This window comes from Chroicocephalus ridibundus, chromosome 2, assembly GCF_963924245.1.
Source record: "Chroicocephalus ridibundus chromosome 2, bChrRid1.1, whole genome shotgun sequence".
Lineage (NCBI taxonomy): Eukaryota > Metazoa > Chordata > Aves > Charadriiformes > Laridae > Chroicocephalus > Chroicocephalus ridibundus.
The window spans coordinates 44,350,351-44,363,118 of record NC_086285.1 but is presented as its reverse complement, the minus strand read 5'-3'; the positions used below and the strand labels follow the sequence as shown (position 1 = coordinate 44,363,118).

The following is a 12,768-nucleotide window of genomic DNA, read 5'->3' as shown; positions in this document are numbered from 1 at the left end:
GTTACTTGCATAGCAGTCACAGAGATTAACAGGTCTGCTCTGCCCTTGACAATGACCTTGGTGAAGTTGGCTTTGTCAGAGCAGGCTGCAGATTCCCATTGTTCTAGAAAACAGATGCCAGGTTCAATCTTCCCTTCTGATGCCTTACTGAAAGCATCACGCTAGAAGCGGTGGCCCACAGATGTTACAAACTTTGGAGTCAAGCAGAGCCTTTAACACCAGGTTTCCAGTTGACTGGAAGAAACCAACAACCTTTAGCAGACAAAATGAACAAATGCTACAAGAGGCAAGACGCACAAGGAAAACAAAAGGTCTATTAGTCAAGGTTGTACTTGACTTAGCTAATGACTATGTGGATCAGACTTTATTAATAGTAGACAAAATCCCACAAACACATAATATGCATAACATGGCACATACTATGGATGTTGTAAGAGCAGCAAGCTTGGAGTACTGACCACAGATATTTGATTTTTCCAATCCTTCAGTGAACTTAAAAGTATAATAATTCTTTTATACATCATGTCTTGCAACAAGTGTTTAGCTAGCTAAACTTGACTTCAAGGCACTGCCTCCACCTCAAATTCAAGTTTAGAGAATTATCTTAGGTAAGCCTAACAGAGGCTTGTTGAAATTCAGTGAGTCCATTTGAAAACATGTCAAAAAACCATTAAGAGCTTTGGTGTTCTTTTCATTCCATATTTGATTTTATTCCTTGTGCTTACCCAAAGATGATTTAAAAACAAATGTAACTAGGATCAAAGCGCAATGAGAACCAAGTTCAAATGTTGTGAAACTATGATGATTTATGGTGTAGAGGTATGCATAGTTCTGAAAAGATGTATTATGGAAAGGAGGTATTTAGGGATTTTATACTCAATTTATTGCAAAACTGACAAATTTCCCTCATTAACTCTGATTAAGCCCACTGAATTTCGCTACAGTTTTTTGGTTATACGCCAAGTGCCAGGAGGCAGTAACATATTTCTGTGGCTTGGGTTGTCTGGTCTGCTTTTGGAAAGTTGCCAGATCTCATTTGACCTTTATAATAAGGTTTAACCCTAGTAGTTGGAGTAAGTCACTCTCATTTAGATGAGCAGACTGGTGCAGCTCAAACCTAGGTCAACAGTGAAGGAACGCTGTTACCATTTGACAGCTGTTCAGTGGCTTCTGGGAAAATTGTTGGTGTTCTCAGTACATTTTCTACTGGACAGGCACTTAACCTAAAGTTTACTGCCACAATTTGCAGTTCTCAGCAGAAAAGCAAATGGCTGAGTCATCAGGGAGACAGTGACTTTCTCAATACTAACTTTTTTCCAAGTCATATTTGAGACACTGAAGGGAAAAGCAACAAAGAAGATTCAAAACAGCTGCATACAGGCATCTTCATAGTATTTAGAACTAGGTATCTTCAACCAGTTTAAAGGAAAAGTCACTTCCAGGAATGGATCTCCCAAGCCATTGCTAACAAGTGCTCCAATAACCTTTGTGTTCAGGTAGCATGTCAGATCCCATAAAGGAAACTCACCATTACCCATCTCCCTGCTCTAACAAGTGATGAATTCCACTTGCAGGTCCCTGTTATTTTGCATATGAGTAGCCTGCAACAATCCCAACTACTACCAGCAGCCATACCTGGAATGGCTTCTTAAAGCTAAATAAATGCTCTACTCTCATACTGAATGGTTGATCACAAGGTTCATTTTGACCTCATGCACTGTGAAAGAGACTACTGAACTGACAACTACGTATAATTACCTGCTTATCAACACATTCCTGCTCCAACAGCTATACAGGAAGAATACAAGGGCAAAAACAAGGCAAGGGGAAAGCGGGGACACACACACATAACGGGGAGGAAGCAAGAGCAAAGTTACACATACTGAAATCTCTGACCTGGAATTCAGTGAAACAGCTGCTACAGTAAACCTGGAATATCACCCTTCCCTGCGTCTGTCTTCTTGAATGGCATTTCCATCATCTCAATCATGAAGAAGCTGTATTATAAACTATCACATGGGCGGTAGAAGAGTTGGCCTATTTAAAATTTAGATCCTACACTAGATGTTTATCAACACCCACTGGCTGTTCTGATTCCTCCAAGAAAACTGCTAATCACTGGGTACTAAAATATAGTACTTATCTCTATGTTTAAAGAGCAGGATATTGAAGAAAAAACACATTCTGACCTTAATTAAGGCACTGATGCCAAGTTCAGCAATAGACAAAGCTTAGAGTATCTGCAAGCAAGCAACAAGCTTGTGTTGCCAACACCAGGAAGTCAGAGCAGTAATTCTGTAACAAAGCGGCAGTGGAGCCAGACAGAGGAACATTATGGAAGTTTAGCTGAGAGTCCTCCTATCCTGCAGCCCATTGGACACCATTTCACTTTCTGCATTTTTACTTCATTAGCTCCTAAGCTAATGTCTTGCTAATAGATACGGGTATGGGAAAGATGCTGAAATGTTCTATATTATTTTTAATGGCATTTAAGACACACCAATTATTCCTCAGGCTCATTTAGCACCTGATACTAAAGATGCTTTCATGTATTTCTAGAATGTAATATAATCTAAGCGTCTCTAAAGATACTCCTGCTAACAACCCTTGTGCAAGAGACCTGGAATATTGCCACAGAGATGCCAGCCAACGGTGGGGACCAAATGACTGGTCAGACTTGACCATCTCCCTAGCGTGCCAATGAGCAGGAAAAGACAGCCCATCTCAATCATTCAGAGGGAAGGTATCACTGTCTTCTGCTTGCATACAAAGTGGATTTATTTGTGAGATCCGTTTAGGTTCTACTCACTTTTTGCCTCTCATCAACAGCAAGGACATAAGCAAGTTAGGAGGATTGTTGTCCCATTCTTCTTTCTTTTAGGACACTTCACCTATGGTTTCTTTCAACCTTAACCTTAAGCTGACATCTGAAATACTGCATTTCTTCTGTTTTATTAAGGAACAAAATAAATTTTTTTTTCTTCATTTTTACATCTACTTTGGCTACACCACCCCAATAGTTCCTAGCCCTTAGCTCTCAAGCCGTTACTGGTAATGAGCGAGTTGTTAATGTTAAAACCGCTTCTAGGGACAGCTGAGCGGCATTACTGTGTGCCTTGTGTCTCACCTGCCTCTGTACCTGTGATTCCTAATAAGAGATAGACTGTCCTACACATGGATAGACATCACTATAAGACACACTGCCTCGGCTGCCATCCCACTCAGCAAAAGCAGCATCACAGTAGAAATCAGCTATATCATCGTGCCTGATAAAGTGCCACTTCCACCTTCATTTTCATCAGCAGTAAGAGCCAGTTGCACTTCAGGAAGCACACACAGTCTTCAGAGTGCCACGGAAGGACTAAGTTCACTGCAGAGCTTCTCACAAAATTGCTGCAGACTCCTTCACACATCAAGTGATGCCACTAGCCAAGAATGGCAGTGTAGGCAATTTCAGCTCATTAGCATCAGTTTGTATCTTCTTGATTCCATCCCTCAAGCCAGTTTAGTGCATCTGAAGGCAGTAAGGTCCAACACAGCTCCATGGATACCAGTTCAGAACATGAGATTTGGTTTGGCTTTCCAGCCCATCCCCCCAGTCCTTTAATTAAATATATTAATCCCTTGGCTCCAAAAAAGACCAGCCTTTTAGACTACTGGCTTCTTATTCTGACATTGAGAAAGTGGAATGCTTGAAAAAAGCTAGCTTGAAGCAGGTAGTAATGCCTCTTTCCCAGGGCAGTCAGAAGGAACCTCTTAATCAAGTTTTAAAGACACCTCCCCTGCAACAAGACACTTTCCCAGGCTCAAGGGGCAGGAAAAAAAAATTAAAGAAAAAAAAATCAACAGTCTCTGAACAGCTTCACATCAAAAAACCTGAGCACACAAATTCCACATGTCCACGAGAGCAATGAGTTAATAAGAGCTTATTAAAAACCTTCCCCAGATAGCATATTTGAGATAGATAAACATGCTTCAGCTTATCCAATACAAAAATATAAGCATGTCTGGGTAGCACAAAGCAAAATAAGTCAGTGAAAAATGTGTTATTTTCAGTGACTCATTGACCCCACCTGCAGAACCCTTTCAAATCTCTCACCCAATGGGCCTTCAAGCTTCACACTGATAGAGGAAATGAAAAAAAGAAAACTTGGGGAGGGAAGGAGGAAATCAATTTAACTTTTAACATTTCTTAGATGCATCAAAGGTCTCAGCCGTGTAGTTCTATTAGGTTTCTGTGTGGATTCTTGTAATATGTATGTGGAAAAGCCTTCACTGGGTTTACTGCATGAGACTGAAGAAAATGCAGACAATATGAATTTGAACTTTAATCTTTTTCTTTCCTGGAAGGCCATCTTCAAAAAATGTTTAAATAAACTATATATAGATGCTGGCAAGTTGCAAGGCTGAATACAAATCTCTGATCCAATACAAATATTTTGCCACTCAGCTCATGAGGGTGCACAGCAGTATTCAGGCCTCCCAAACTGAACAGCGGCACGGCTATACATCCTCACAGTTGGTACTGGTATTTGTAATATCCGTGAGGCAAGTTTATAAGCTTATTAAACCCCAAACACAGAAGACAAAAGCTTACAATAAACAAGGATGAAACAGAAAATATTAGAGTGTAAATGACAAAGGAAGATGAGATTAAAATGTGTGGGGTACAACATAGGTGGAGGGAAGTTACCACAGGCATGCTTTAATACAGTTCAACAGTTTTTTTCCCTGCAGATGCTGAACGGTCTAGACATACACATACTTTCAAATAACATTCCTGATAGTTAATCCGTCAACTCTGCTCGTGATTTGACAGAGGTGTAACACTACGAACAATCTTTATTATGTACTTATCTTCTCCTCCCTTCTCAAAAAGGAAATCAAGTGTGTAGAGTGTGAAGTGCATTTCATATGATTTGTTAGGATGATTTCCTCCTGACTTAGGAATGTGTCTCCCATTAACGGGGAACTGCAGACACACAGAAAAAGAGGAACATTCATTGCTGTTTCAGCCTTGTACATATTAGTGGTAACTTTTTCTTGCTCACCATCTGATCCCCTAGGATGGGGAAAGCAATAACCACTGAAAAGAATTAGCCTTCTGACTACTTTTTTTTTTAAAAAAAAAAACCAAACAAAAACACACCACCACACCCCCCTCTCCCCCCACTGAAATCAGTGCAAATTCAATGTTCAAAAAGTGAAAGGAAAAGAAAACCGGGAAACCTTAGCAAGCAACACCCCCATACTTTTATACGGAGGAGGCACAAGACTCTTACAACACTTTGTGAAAGCAGAACTATTAAGACTGGAAGGATGGTGAAATAGGCAGCTAACAGCCCGTGAAGCATTTAGCCACCTTCTTTCCCATCATAATTTGAATACAGATGAAATTCATAGTTTCTTTGGCTTTATTTTTTGAGGCCAAATTTTCACTAATTGGATGTTTCCTCTCTTAGTATACAGATGTCCTTCACGAAAAGGAAAAATCCAGCACATCAGATCAAGGATTTGCTCACCAGGAGAACTTAAATTTTTCATAGTGTCGAAGAGTGGGTGTTTGTTGTTTTGGGGTTGTTTTTTTGTGTGGTTTTTTGGGTTGTGGTGTTTGGTTGTTTTGTGGTTGTGTGGGGGGGGGTTTTGGTTTGGTGGGTTTTTTTGTTGGTTTTTTTTTTAGAGGAAGTGAAGGTAGAAAGAGGTCAGAAAGAAACAAAAGTAGAGGTTGGGGGGAAAAAAGTGTTATTACAATCAGTACTGAACAGGCATTTGAAGAATTTTTAAAGAATTTTTAAAGAGGAAGTTGTTTAGTTGAAATACATTGTTCCTTGATTACAAAGCAAGCCACGTCCTTGTCTATAATCAAAAAAGTCTCTTGGTTTTGATAAAGTAACATAAATAATGAATAACATTCAAATTCTTATTTAAAAAAAATCATTTAACAATAATATTGCTTACTGGCTACCAGTGAATGGCTTTCCAGCATCAGTCCGGGTTTATAACAACTTTTCCTGAAAATGTTGGCCATCATAACCACTTCACAATCCAGTTGTTTTAAGCAGCACAAAAAATTTGGGCAGAGGTGGGCAGTGACACATGGGAGAATACGACCTCACACCAAAGAGCATCAGTCAAACACACTTCTAGCTTAAGTGACAGGATGCAAAGGGTAGGGGGATCCAGCCATAATAACCATCCCTGACAACCCACCGAGAGGCACCACTGCATTAGAGGAGTCACAGCTGTACAAGCTCCTCCATGAGCAGCAGCTGCACCTAACAGTTTGCCACAGGATATCCTGCAACAACCTCAGAGAGCAGCGTGACCTAGTTGGGCTAATGCAGGTAGATAACACTCTCAGATCCCCCCACAGATTAATTTTAAAAGGAAGCGTGTGTCAACCTGAGCATCATATCCTTTTTGACAAGGGCATATTACCTGATGAGGCTGTGAACTGGACCATCTGCTGTAAGAAGGAGCACCAGAAGTCTTGTTGGCTGTAGTTCTCTGCAAAGTAAGATAGACATGTCAAATATTCACCAACACCCGTCATACACACAGTCAGCTTTACCAATCTCAACCATGTAAACGCCAATAGCAAAAAAATCCTAAGCAAAACCCTCAAGAAACCATAAATATGATACAGTATCATTAAAATCACAGAGATGAAAGCTTGCTGAATTTGCTACCAATGCTCTGTTCAGCCTTGGACCTCAGAACCTCAGTTTTCACCTCAACTTCTGCTTGTCACCTAGATTGCTAATTTAAATGCTGAGCCCTAACCTAAACTGGGGCTGCAAAGCACTACCCTTCAGCCAGGTAATTTACTCAGGTGAAGCAAACATGCTTTAAATTCACATTTATTCTAGAAAGGCATCATTAAAGGGGTTCATCTGCCTGTTCTGAGAAGTTATATCTGTATTTTTCCCTAACTCATAGTGATGTTTCATTCCATACTTCATACTAGTTTTTATAGAAGCTGTTCTTAACTCATAGGAAATAAATCAAAGTTTTTCGTTCATAATCACTTCACCTTACTCAAAAAAGGAACTTGGATATATTTTGAATAGGTAATAAGAGAGACTAGTTATTTACCAACTTCTTTTTGAAGAAAAAACACAGGGATTCATGATTTATCCTTATATTTCTTTCACCCAGTTCCCTATATTTGTTTTCTATAGCACTAAGAAAAGACTTTCATATCCATATCATATTTCCATATCATGTGTGTCACATACAGACCTTATAATCAAACTGCCTTTGATATTGCAGAATAATCAATACAATACGGTGTCTTGTAGAACACCTCCCATTATTTTGATACACATTATCCCCAGTTTCAAAATTACTCTATAACACAAACTTCTACACCATTTACTCATAGTTTAGGCTAGAGCCTGGCATAACACAGAGCTCCTCCAAATCCACCCTCCACTGATATGAATTTGGTGCTTCTAAAAAACCCCAGAACACCACACACCACAATCAGTAGCCAAATGCCTTGCAAACATCTCACTACTATATTGTGTCAGCCTAGGTATTGCAGAAGCCTTGTGACGTGACTGCAAGGCTATCTGTGAAGATCAGGTAGATTTAAGCTACCTGCTCACGTGCTCTGAATTCAAACAGGCTTTTCAGACATGAGATACTAATTTATCAGTACATTATGTCACCAGCAGGATGCTAATAGGGGGACAGATTCATATTTGAACCATATGGACATAAATTATACTGAAAAAATGCAAGTAAGACAATCCATGTGAGATTTATACCACAGTGTAGTATACTCTTTGTAAGCATGAAAATAAATAGCTTATGGCTTTTAACACCCAAGGATATAGTACATTTCTATGCCAATTATAACCACTAGGGCTTATACATCATTACGTATTCTAAAGCTGGCATGTCATTCCCACTAATGAGAAACAGCCACTGCTGTAATTGTGCTTTTGTGTTAGTCTTTGAAAAAGCAGTTATTTTACAAATTTAATTATTAGCATTACTATATAGTGTATTTTGCTTCTACTAGACAACCTTAGAAGGATAGGCATTTTTTAATAAACAGATAGACCATGCAACAGAATAACACTTTCTTTTGATAGAAGCCTCAGAAAAGACAAACTGCACACAATGCTGATTTCAGCTTTCTAAATTAATATATATAATGTATGTCTGCCTTTAGCATTGTCCAATAAAAACTGCATATTCCTCCTGTCTAAACACATAAATATTAGACTTTGGTTTCATTAGTTACTTCAACACCTGTTGCTTTTAGTAGGTACCTTTCCTCTACTTTTGAGCTCTCTCACCTGAGTTGCAAGAACATCCCAAAAAGACAAACATCCCACAGAGAAACAGTACCACAATATTACAGAAAAACAAGAGAACTCTTCCCAAGCCAGGCAGCCAGCAGAAAAATACCTCCAAAGACAAAGGCAGAAGATCATTTTTTGTCTAACTGTACAAACAAGGAAAGACCAGAGCCTCAGAAGTATTTAGAGGCTGATCTCTATCTTCCAACTTGATTAAGAGGTCGGCACTTTAAGAAAAAAAAATAACGTAACAATAGTAGTATCAAAGGTCTAATATCAACATTTATTTCCCCTGTCCTCCCAGGCCTTTTTTCCTCCATTCATAGATCAATGAGTAGGATCACATGCATGTTTCAAGGCAATCAAAATATTAGGTTATAGAGCAAAGGCTTACGCTGCTCACACACAGGAGTTTCTATATCAGATCATTTGGGGCAGATTCTGAAAGATCTGGAAAATGCTTCCATCTAAGCTTCTCTCCAAGTTCTAAGGGAAAAAAAACCCTGAAGAGTAGACCACATCCCCTGCTTGTCTTGGCAGTTAAAATATTTGAGGCAGGCAACTTAAAATAAACACACAGGAACAAACTCCAAACACAAACACACTCTCACTCCTATTTCACTGCAATCAATAGAAACTGGACAACGAACCTACCTCTAGAAGTACAGCCCTTCACATCTAGCAGCCAAGATCACAAGCTAGACCACACTCTCTGCTGGATGAATAGTTTTTGCATGTAGCTGGCACCAAAAAGGAGACCTCAAGGTGTTGCATTTTCACTAGGTGTTTTACCAGGGAGAACACGGGCTGTATTTAGCCCCCTAAGCCACTTCACTTTCTTCAGTTAAAATCACCTTCCTCATCACTCGCCTATTTAAGAGAGAAGGAGCACGTACACAGAACACTTAAGGACTCTCCCTCTAGCACAACTAGCACTTTAGCACAAGCCCTGGACATAAACTCCTTTAGTCTTGTGGAGCTCACCAAGAGCACCATTTGAAACACCTAAATCAAGAAGCTCTCAACTCTTCTAAAGCCTCCAGCAAGCCCCCACTCTTAGCCAATTTTCTACCTAGCTCTTCTACCTTCCCAGCTTGTTTCTCCTTCCTGCAAGCTGTCTCTCGGCTGTATGTAGATACAAAAACCCCTCCCCAACTATTAAAAACTAATTAGGGCTGACCATTCTAATTACTTGCTTGCCCAAGCTGTTCCCTATGTCCTTGCCCCTTCTCCTCATTGCCCCCACCTGTGAAGAGAGGTTAAACTCACACAGCTGCAGGTGACCACCAGTCACTTTAAAAGACCAATGAACTTCTGTGGAAAACTTTAGAAAGATATAACAATTTTCACAGTAGACTGTACTTCTGAAGGCAATAAAACTGGTAATTGGACATGTTGGTTTTGGTATCTGAGATGGAAACAATGAAAAAAAAAAAAAGAGAGAGAGAGAAGAGAGAGAGATGAAAGCTGGTGGTCTGCACACCGCTGCCCAGACAACAGTATGAGAGGAGAAAATCTGACGTAGGTGCAGGCGCAACATGTGCTCCAAGCACACGGCCGGACCCAAGACTGAGTGTGAGGAATGCTGATGAAACACCAGGTTACCTCCGAATCCCAGTGAGAGCAGGAAAAAAGTACTTTTCATAGCAATAAAGTGGCACAGATGAAAGAAGAGCAAATGACGCAGTGTATGTGCAAAGCTCCTGGTTTATATGCAGTTTGCAAGAAAACTTTTCTCAGAAGATTCCTACTACAGAACACAGTAGATAACACAGTACAAAGCCAGAATAAAACTTTTAGGAGAATACATGGAAGTGTGAGTATGGCTCAACAGCAGAGCTCATGAAAAGATATGTTACTATTTCATTTTTGGGCTAAGACTATTAGTGACTACATACAATACAAGCCAAGATGATGTATAGTCCATAAACAATTTCTCATTCAGTTAAGAGGAGCTTCAATGTAAGGCCACACTTCAAAATCAGGAAAGAAAAGCAGAGCACGAAGAAAGAGTTACAAGTGTCATTACTCTGACAATATTTCTAAAAGCAAAAAAAGAGTATAAATTCTGATAAAAAAGCCAAAGTTTATAACTTGTTCTACAGCCAAATACACTTATAAAGCCTTCTTATGGGCATGGCAATTCATCCCATTAACTTGGAAAAGTATCTTAAGATGGGATGAATTACTGTCTGGAAGTACCTGTCTCCTTCCATCTGCTCACTGGAGACAGAGACTAAGCAGCCAGTTTAATTGGGACATCTAACTTTGGATGGCTAATGTTAGGTGAAATTACGTCTACCCATGCTCCCTGTTCTCCTTCCTACCAAGGGACCTAGGCAATTTGTCCTCTTCTGGGGTTTAAAGGGTTATTATGGTAGCAAATTTGCTATGTAATTGGGGTACTTTTGAACTGCCGTGTGAACTCCTACAAACTGTGTTAATCTTTCAAATGCATCTCACTGGTGAAGATGTGAAGTACTGTCTTGACCTTCAGGACTTTGTCAGAATTTTTTGGCTGGGCCAGAAGGGGAGAAAAGATTTTTACTTACAAATAGAGAAAGTATGATATGAAAGTAAACAGAAGATTATACTAAACATTTAATCATATCAAACCAACTTTTTTCAGAGAAAAATCTACTTAGACTTATACCTGTAGTTCTCTGAGAATACAGTCATAGTTACATGATATACATGACATACTACCAGTTCCTGGGCTCTTCAATTTCCTGGCCTAAAATCTTGCTGGCATTCAGCAAGTATCTTGTTCATCAGTTTTACTGGAGATGTTGCTTGTTTAAAGAGTATAGAGTCCAGACCTTTATGTGAAGTCTGACATCAAACTCAGGATATATTTTGTACTGTCCGATATCTAGATTACTTTTTGCTATTATTTGTTGTGGAATTTCCCTACATTTTCCTTAAATTCAAAAGTTCACTTGCTGAACAAAGTAATAGTGACATCTGATAACACGGTAAGATGTTAAGGCACTGAAGTTCTTTCTTTGAAATTTCCTTTCTTTTTGTCATGGATTTTTATATATCTGTGACTTTTGCAAAGAGGAACCAATAATGCCATGTTAAAAAGGAATATTCAATGTCTGCTTATTGACAGATACAGGCTTTTGGGTTCAATTGCTTATTTTATTCTATTTCACAGCAGGAGTTTATGAAGAGAAACACAAGTGAAAAATAAAGTTTTAACCTCTCATACTATAAAGAGCTATCTTGTCCCTTACGACTCGCCAGAAATAAATAGTGGGTGAAGTCCTTTTGCCATTAACCATAGCAGACTGGGGAGAGGGTTGGTTTTTGAAGTATTGAGTTTTATTTCTTTTTACTTATTGAGCTTATTCCACAACAATGCAGTATAGAAAATGACAAGATATTAATCTCTATATGCAAGTTAAATAGAAAAGGTGACAACTTATCTGATTCTGTCTGATCTAAAACAGCGCTTAAGGGAATTACAGAGTCTGAAATTTGAACCAGTTATATCTCTTGAAACAACATAGGTTTCATGCCTACATATCAATCCATCCCTGCCTCTGGTCTGACTCCAGACAGTCTTAAGCCTTGTTGGTTCTCTGTGTGGGGTAAGACCTTGGTGCACTTAACGATACTAAATCCTTCACAGCCTCGTCCTCACAAATGTCATCTCAACGTATCAGAGGAGTCAGCTCAGTGGAAAGGGTCTCTCTGTGCTTCCAATCCGGTATCACACCTGGCTCCATGGGGAGACAAACCCCACTGAAGCCTGTTCATTACAGAAGTGCCACTCACCCATGAAGCCATTTTCACTCCTGCGCCATAAATATATACGATTCCTTTCTCCTTTTGCAGCCTCGTCCATTTTTCAAGAATACCAATACTGTGCTGGAAATTCATAGCTAGTGCCACTCTGGACATAAGACAAAACAAATTGCAAGTACTTTACAGATCCATAGTTTCTTCAATACCATAGAAGTAAAATTAATTTTCAGGTTCTCATTCCTCACAGTTAAAAATACTCCAGAACTGCCTGGCAAACTACCTGCTTTCCAGCGAGACTAGCACTATGAAATTCCATAGAGATAGATTTTATTTTTTTTTGTCAGAAATATGAAGACAGAAAAGGTTGATAATTAGATTAATAACAGGAACATCATTTCATTACAGCTATGGAGCAGTTTTTACCAGTCGCTGGCGAACATTGCTGACCATGGGGTTAGGACACAAAATGAAATGTAGTGGTGTTGACAGCAGTGGAACAATGGCACGTGGCATGACAGTATGGTCTTCTCTTGCACGCAAAGGGCGCATTCTTCAGCTAGCTTGGCAGCTGAGTGAGTAGCATATGTCAAAGTGACATCATTGTTTTGCAGTGATGAAATGATGCAGGAGAATCATCAAGTATGTTGTCCCATAAAAGTATAAAATCAAGAGGAAAACATTAAAAAAGCAGCTGATCCGGGTA

At 39.4% G+C, this 12,768-nt stretch overlaps 1 protein-coding gene across 1 annotated transcript in view; it reads right to left on the bottom strand.

Moving 5' to 3' along the window:
• RBMS3 (RNA binding motif single stranded interacting protein 3) overlaps nt 1-6,503 on the bottom strand; it is a 609,999-nt gene extending 603,496 nt beyond the window's left edge. The window contains exon 1 of the mRNA XM_063325233.1: nt 6,439-6,503. The gene's annotated coding sequence lies outside the window, so the exon portion shown is untranslated. The remainder of the gene's footprint in view (nt 1-6,438) is intronic.
• Nucleotides 6,504-12,768: the final 6,265 nt, after the last annotated feature.